We start from the raw sequence: 8,858 nt of genomic DNA, 5'->3' as shown, positions 1-8,858 counted from the left end.
TGATTTTGTAGAGCTGAAAATCGTAGGCTTGAGAAAAAAAATAATAATAAAAAAAGCTGACAGTAAGGCCAGGCATAGGAGAATGAATGTGAGAAAAATTTCCCCTGATTTAACATGATTCTAAATATTTTCATAAAGAGAGCCTCTACACTACTTTATGCAGCTCAGATTACCTAGAGATCTGAGACTGTGCTCTAGTTTAATTAAGGTCTGCTAGGATTCCCACTGAAATGATTTTGCTAACGTTTATATTATAAAGGCACTGTGCCAGTAATGTGAGGATAACAGGAGTATCCTGTCATCATAGCAAAATCCCCTCATCATAGCAAAAACTGAAGGGAGTTCCGCAATCAGGCCTGAGTTTGTGGTTCAAAAAAGAATAGTTCTGCTTTTCTGTTCAGCTACATTTTATAATTTATTTAGTAAAATTCTCCAGTCCTAGCCTGGACTTCTTGTTCAAACTCAAAGTCATGTTTAGAGTCTATATAAGGAAAGGTTATCATGCTATTAATTGTTTTGGTATTGACCAAATTGACTTTAATCTCATTTGAGTTTTAATTGTTTTTATTACAATTTAGTGTTATACGTTTTGGTGACATCTTTTCTTGATTTAATTTCATTGTGTTTTGACCTCTAAATACAATTTTCTATATCAGAAATACATAATGAGTCGCATTTCTGTCAATAGGTTACATGTGTTACATGAGTACGGGAAGGCTGAAGAGCTAGGGCAGACACCACTCTGCCAAACCAAAAAATAATAATAATTGTTTTGTGTTGATAAGTTTATGATTCTTGCATCAGCATCCGAAGTGGAAGCAAGAGTCACTTTCTGAGGACGCTGCTTCTGGACTAACACAGGCTGACACAGAGTGGTACTGAGGAGCAGCCAGCTAACATAAGCAGCAGAACTGCAAAGGTGAAGACAGGAAATCCCCACACTAGTTTTGTTGTAAGTTATTTTCTGTAATCTGTTGTAAAACCCATGTTACTCAAAAAGAGACTGAGAAAATCAGTTATTTTTTATTCTTTACCTGCAAAATTATGCATCTTAAAATGACAATAGAAATACAGTAGTCCAGTTTAATTGCCAAATTAATTGGGATTTAAATATTAGCCATGTGCTGTTTCATTTGGTCTATTTTTTTTCCAAATTGAAAGGGATCGATTTGTTTTAAATTTTAAAATCCTTTCACACCTCTCACTTCCTGCAAGTACCGTATAAGATGTTTTGGATTGCAGTGAAAACCTGTGTATTTTTAAAGCTGAGAGGCTGACTACTCACATACTGATCAATGATGAAGGTACTGATGACTGACTAACGTCCATCACTTGAACATTTGAGACGTATCACTATAATTTACTATCAAATTGCTTTGATTTTCTTGACTGTCTTCCGGCAGCACAAATTGAGACAGAGCATTTAGCAAAGCGACGTAGTTTGGTGTTGATGATAGTATTACTTTCATCATGAGTCAGTTGGAGGCATCGCTAATTAAATCAGGGAAGATGTTAAATGCTTTCTGCTTGAGCATGTCATGGAGCAGAAGGGATTGTGGTCAAGGCAGTAAAACTGAGTGCTGCAAAATCCAAGGGTGGTACTCAGATCACAGGGAACTTTAATTTGGGTCACGTAGGGAAGGAAAACAGGTCTCGCAACACAAACACAGATAATTTTAATTACTTTAATTGTTTTTACAGGAGCTGTTTAAAGAGATACACCATTTTTTCAGGTCTCCCACAGGATAATGATAAGTTAACCAAGTAAATAGACACAAGACATCTTAGATCCCAGGCAAAATATTTAAGCAAACTGACATTTTAAGCATTTGACTTCCTTGCAGGGTAACTGCCAGACTTCCCCAGGGGAAGAGGGATGGCACTGAGCAATCCCTGAGCAATCCCTAGGCATCATCTGGACCCTTGAAGTCAGTAAAACCAAAGTACGGAAAAGTGTTGATTTAGATTATCATTATACATTTACATTATCATTATACAAAGCCTTTTTGTCAGTTCCATAAGGTGAGATACATCAAAACCAAGGTACTTGTGGATGGAGAGAGTTGAAACTGTGAATTAGAGAAAAAAGAGTCATAAGAAGAGCAACAAACAAAATAGATCAAGAATAAGGGAACAGAGGTTAAAGTTTCCCAATGCACTGGGCATGACTGGACAGACTGATACCCTCGATGACCGTCAGTAAGATGCCAGGGACCTGGACAGGTGGAAGGCACCCATGTTCTCCTGCCCTGCTCTGTGTATTCAGGAGGTGCCCCTCAGAAGATGGCTCCAACCAGAGCCTCAAATGAGGTCCTCAGTGCTCATCAAGCAAAAGTCTTCTGTGGCTGGGTTGCTCAAGAGCTGAGGTGATACCATAGCTAAGAAACTCCTTTATTTCAAGTCACCGACTGTGAGTTTGAGTAAAATCTATTCAGAAGCCTTTTCACCGTGACTAAGTAGATAAAACCCCAAAATAACTGAAATGTAAAGAGACTGTTTGGCTATCTAGAGTTGCTTGGTTTAGAGGCAGGCACAACCTTTTGTGGCAGAGCAGTTACTTGAGTCAGTCCCACTACCCAAGAGGACACCTCCCTCCTGTATAGCAGCTGTTGGTCTATCAAGGAGACCAAGCGGAGATACATCTTGTGATGCTTACTTTGGGGCGATGAGGAGAATATATACACCTATTGTACATTAACCCTTACAAGACAAAACCCGCTAACGTGTTTCTATTCTTTTAGCGAGTACAGGCGGGAGAGCCTGGGCCTCGTAGCAGTGAGTCAGCCCTGATGTAGGTGGCTATCCTGCACATCCCTCACAGTGACTTTTGACAGAAATGAAAGCCAAGAGCACAGAAAAACATCAGTTACCAGGTGCCAGGCCCCTAAGGGCACCCACATATCTCACTGTCCCTGCCGAGCCCCTCAGGGCTCCCCGCAACCTGCCCAGGGCCCAGGACCCCACTTAGGCCTAGGCCTGGGCCATCTGTGGGGAAGGTCAGGATCAAAGGCATCCTGCTTGAAAAACAGGTCACAACTCAGACGGAGGTAGCTGTAGCAACAATTTCAAAGACTTAAAATATTTGAAAATTTTGTAAAACTTTCTGTTTTACCAGTAGTCTTACAGTATTTTCAGGAGGTGTGTCTTAACAGCAGGTTGAAGGGGAAATCGCACACACACCAAAAAAGAAAAAGAACATTAAAACCACAAAATATGGCAATTTGTCAAAACAAGATGTAAAACAGGGGCTTCCTTCCACTTCACCCCAGTATCAAAACAAATGTGAGAAGCCCACGGTAGCTCCCTGCCTTGGTAGCGGGTGGGACAGTGCTCCTCCTTGGAGGCTGGGTGGCTGGGCTGTCCAGCAGGAGGATCAAGAAAACCCCTGTAGGCAAGACGACTGAAGACACTGAAGGCAGGATAAAAACAAAACTAACAAAAATGCAGCAAAGACTAGGAGAAAAATTCTTGCATGCAAAGCAGAGGTATGGGGAACTTTAATATCTGCTCAGCTGATGAATGTCATGGACAGCAAGGTGGAGCAGCCTATTTGACCCATTCAGTCCTACTGCCAGTAATACCTACGTGCTCCTCTCCATACACCCAAGCCCAGCAGCTAATACATGATGCAGGAAGCCTGCCTGGGCAGAGAATAGTATATATCACCCAAAGCGATAGGCAGAACGGGCAGGAATTTCTCCTGGGCAAAGAACAAAAGGAACATTGCAGAAACTATGCTGAGACCAGCTTGAAGCTTTCAGGCTGAATTTATACACTTTCTGCCTGAGCTGAATGGTTCAAGTTAATTTCCACAGAAGCTCTGCAACTGCATGTAATTTTTGTTGTTGTTCAGTTAGAACATTAGTTATCTCTCATTTGTAAAGCAGCTACCATATCCTGTAATGACCTTTTACCGTGTGGTTTTCTTATGTTCACCCACTTGTCCCCATTACTTTTCTTTTTTTTTTTTTTCTGCCAGGGTGCCGATACCTAAGGCATCCTTTACTCCTTACTCCCACCTGAGCTCAGGCCTGACAACGCAGTGTGCAGTTACCAGATGCCTGTCCTGAGGCTGTGAGACAGCTGCATCCTGTCCTCATTCTGCAGTTTCACAAAACAAATACCTCTTACCTCTGAGAACTACAAATGTGTGAGACTGAGCGTGATGCAGGAGCAAAATATTCGTGACAGCTGATGTGCACGTTAATGCAATTGTTTGTTGCAGCGATTCTCAGACATATGTGAGTCTGCACGCATCTGGTTGTGTGTGAGGTCTAGCATAGCATAGTTATGCTATGATGCCCAAATTTTGTACAGCTTGCAGTGAAGACCCAAAGGAATAACAGCGAGTTTTAAATGTTGCATTCATTAGGCAGCTGGAAAAAAAAATACAGACTGCTGACTGCCCTTCAAATTGGGAAACCCCAATCAACACAACAAAACCAGGAGAGACTTCCTCAGGAACAGCCAGTAATGACAGCCAGGAAACTAGACTCGTCTCCACAGGTCACAGCAACCAAGGAGTTTCCCAGAATCACCACCTTTTGCCTGTTAACATTTTCCTCATAAAAGTTAGATCCTCTGGCACAAGAATATACAGGAATAGATTTCAAGTGAATTATACATTACAGCATTTGTCTTTCTCCCATAATGGATAGTAATGTCTCCTGGAAATTATTCACATCAGAAATTATGAATTTACAAAATAATCTTTAGAAAGCCATAGGGACAAATATATACAGCAGGTGTGGTGATCGAGCCCTCAGCATTTTCATTTATGCATGCAAGTACGAATTTGCATGTAAGACTAAAATGACTAAAAAGGCAGACAACTTCTCAGCCCAAAGATTATATTCTGTGCATGAAAGTGTTGAGTTATGAAGGCACAGGAGATCTGCACGTAGTTTGTGGCAATGGTTGTCAGAGGGATTTTTGAAAAAAAAAAAATCCCCTGTTAAAAATAGGTTTCAAATTTTCTAGTTAATTTCTTTGCTTGACTGAACTGCAAAAGATTTAGTTCCCTAATTATACAGACACAATGGCTTAACTTGTTGAGTTGCGAAAGCTTGCTGTTATTCTTAATCAGCATCTTTAATCCTGCAACAGCATGTCTGCGGCAGTGAGAGAAAACAGAAAAAAGATTCGTGGTTTCTGCCATTAAAAATTGTTATATCACACCCGTCTTAGTGCTGAGGCACTTCTTGAACTTGAAACTGGGAGACTGAACACATTCCCGTTGGAATAATCCTCGTTCAGCAGCTACTGTGAATTGTCAGGCTCAGGGAGGCTTTCAGGAGGTGCTGGCTATTCGTGCATCACAAGCCCATTGCTTACTCCGTCGCTGTTAAGAGGATAATAGAGTATACTCTGCAGTGAGAAGCCTTAAATATTTCAAAATAGAGTCACCCTTGGCATAGCTTGGAAATACTCAGGTTACATTAACACTGAGTTTTAGTGTGGAATATATGTTTTCTCCTTTCATTGCTACTTAACTGATTGATCTGAATTTCCAGAGTAGCATCTTCTATTACTTTCAACGAGGACATTATCTTCCTTTCTTAGAGGAAGTTAGAGGAGCTCAGAAAATCACCGATTACATGAAATGGACCATGATATGATTTTTTTTTTAAAAAAAGCTTTTTTTATTTTGACATTTCAAAACCCGTATCTCCCATGCTTGGTAAAGCTGTGCCATGGAAAACCAGAAAGGCAAGCTAAGTCCACAGGAAATCCCCACTCTGACACTTACAGTGTACCGTATTAATAATAGGTTAATCTTTAAAATCTGGAAGTGGAAATGGAATGACTGTGGTTCTTTCAGCCTTGCTGGGTGCCTGTCAGGCCAAAGGCTGGTTTGTTTCTGCTGAACCATGCTATTAAGCATCCCTTAGCCCAAAAGCAGGCTGCAGGCTGCAGGCTCCAGGCACTTCCCCAGCTCACGCGCTGTGCCTGGCATCTTGCTGGGTGGCACTGAGCAGCATTTATGACTTTGCCAGTTCTCAGCTGGTACTAACTGGAGAAATCTGGGAGAGGGAAGGGAGTAGGGCACCCCTGCCACCCTTCTCCACACAGGCTGCTGGTCCCCTGACTTGGAGCACCAACCTCTGCAGCTGCCTCTGGGGTCTCGTAGCTTCTCGCTTTTACGCAGGCTGCTCACCAGCCCCTTGGCTAAAGTCTCCTCGCCTTTCTGCTGCTCCTTTTGTCTGACCTCCATTTCCATCATCTCCTCTAGATCTCCACTGAGTCCCTCAAAACTCCTGCGATATTGCTGGCCTTCTAGAGGCTCTTCCTCTCTGTTCCTCTTTGGGGGAAATTCCACTGCTGCGAGCCCTCCTGCGCAGGCAGGGGCAACCCGTCAGGCTCCTTCTGCCACCAGCCATCCCGCTACTCTCAGAAATGCTCCTTCTTAACCACGAGCTATGAGGACCGGTCTCATAGGCGAGGCATGTGGTACCGCACACGTTGAAACACCTGACGACAAAGAGCCTTCAACAAAGGCCAAAAGAAATAGAGAAAACTGCTGTCCCAGCTTGTCAGCTTCTTTAAGCTTCTGAAGCTGTCATTAACCACGGACTTCCTTTTGGCTGAAGTCTGTAAGTGACAATACGTGCAAGCGCAGTGCTCATTAACAGCCAGGATGTTTGAGGCTAATGCTCTTCTTGCAAAGTGTATTTAATTTTATCAGCTAATCAAGTTATTTTTAATCAAAGTGCTCTTTGAAAATGACAAGAGCACGCATGATCTGAAAGATGAACAGAGAGAGAGGCAACTATTTCTATTTTAAAACCTCTGACAGAAATTATTCCGGGGCTGAAGCACGGCATTCCAACATCTACTGGCTTTCTTGTCAGTCACAGAGCTGTGGGAGACGGAAGAGCAAAAATTAAGCTAAAAGAGATAACACACAGGAAGCCAGCGCTGTGTTAGATTGAAAGCAGCCAGTGCTTTCAGTGACAAACTTGGAAACTAGAATGGAAACACTGCTACACTAAATTATGCCGAACATGCTAAATGTACATACTTTTTTTTTCTTTATAAAACAGTATAAAGCACAGAATTATCACCAAGAAATGGCAGAAGCTAGATGCCAAACAGCCAGGCTGCTTCGCATATGAACAAAGAATCTATCTGCCTGCCTCTCTCCCGCACTGAATTATCATGCTCTTCTTGGAAGGAAATGAAGATCATCTGTCTATTGAAACAGTGACTTTATGATTCACAGAAAAGCCTAAATGGGGGAAATCGCCCCCCTTATCGCTACTGTTAGTGTCAAAGACAGGACAGAGTCATATCGAACTGGAAACCAAGACAAGCCATGGCTGATCTCCCAGTTATTTTAGGACCTGCAATCAGCTCCTGAGTGTTCAGATCTGATACTTCTCATGACCCATCCCAAGGCTGGAAAGAGGCGATTTCAGGTTTGTGAAAGCGCCCGATCAGAGGCAGCATGAATACAAGCTTTGTTGGGATTTCTGCTCTCTCCCCACTCCAAAAACAAAAACCAAAACCAAATAAACATAAAAAAACAACCCCAAAAGAACCAAAGCAACTATTTACAGGCTAATCCTGCTTCAGCACAGGAGCCTTGCTGCGAAGGCGCAAAATGAAACATTTACTGCGATTCTTTTTTGGTTTGATAATCTTTCAAGAACTTCCTATGTCTTTATATTCGTAAAAACATAGCCTGTGGTAAAGTGATTTGCGTCTTCTGCCTTTTCCAGAACAGTAGCCATAGAAGTTTGTAGCCCCATTGTCTGCAAAAACAAACAGTGTAATGCATGCGTATTTTTATTCCTTTGGTTTCTGATTTGTCTTACCCTGTGAAATGTCATATAAAGGGAAAACCCCGTTAGCTCTCATATAACCACACTCATCTGTACTTCTCAGGATCCCGTCCTGGTAAGCATAAGTTGGTAAATCCTCCAAAATTATCATCATGCATGATGTAAACCATGCTGGAGATACCTCCTCGAAATACTAGATAAGCATCTACTTTGTATAGGTCAAGTTATTTTGGCAAGCCCATGACCCATTTTTGGCAAGTGTGTTTTTGTTCTGTCCTCCCCCTTTAGTTGCGTGAGGGTCTAGATGAAATCCTGGCCTTAACAAAGTTGGAGCCGAAGCTCAGGCTGATTTATCTGACTGTTTAAAATGCCCAAAGCCACAATGACTGTAAACAGGGAAATGTATGTTGGGACAGGAGATCCTTTCAGATGCCATCATTTTTACATTCTTCTGCTCAGGAGTCCAGGAGTCTTGTTTGGCTTCATCTCCTCACTCAGCACGCCATAAACTGCAGGAAGCCAAGTCTTTAACACGTACTTAACAGAGGTCAAAGAAAGTGTTAGCAGGCAGGCTGCTGGCTCACCACCTGGACAGAATAGGAACGCTCCTTTTCTCTCCCGTCGCTCTGCGTTTCTCTTATGTTACCAAATAAATCTGAAATAAGGTTATTGCTTAATGTCTACTCATTCGGGCAGAAAAACGCACAGCAGCTGCAGACTCTGTAGCTATATACTTACACTACAGAAGGAGCATTTTTAGAACCTATATAACTAGGGGGTCATTTCTGTGCGCTGTTACGTGTGGTATCGTTGATGAAGGTTATGGCACGTGCCTCACCACAGGTGAGTACACACCGCACGGACTGCTCTGGAGGTGAAAACATCACACGCTGCGGGTGGGAACCGTGTCATCCTGGCTGGATTTCTCTCTGAGTGTTGTGCTTAGTTATTGATTTCTACACTGCCTCGAGGTTAGGATGGTCAGCAGCCCCTGCTGCACAGCCAGCAGGACGGGGACATCACCTCTCTGCCAGGTGCACAGGGGATCGTGACCCACCTCGTTCGTCCCGTGCG

Source organism: Anser brachyrhynchus, assembly GCF_964034855.1.
Source record: "Anser brachyrhynchus genome assembly, chromosome: 1".
In the NCBI taxonomy this organism is placed as follows: domain Eukaryota; kingdom Metazoa; phylum Chordata; class Aves; order Anseriformes; family Anatidae; genus Anser; species Anser brachyrhynchus.
The sequence above is the reverse complement of the archived record's forward strand: the minus strand, read 5'-3'. Positions refer to the sequence as shown.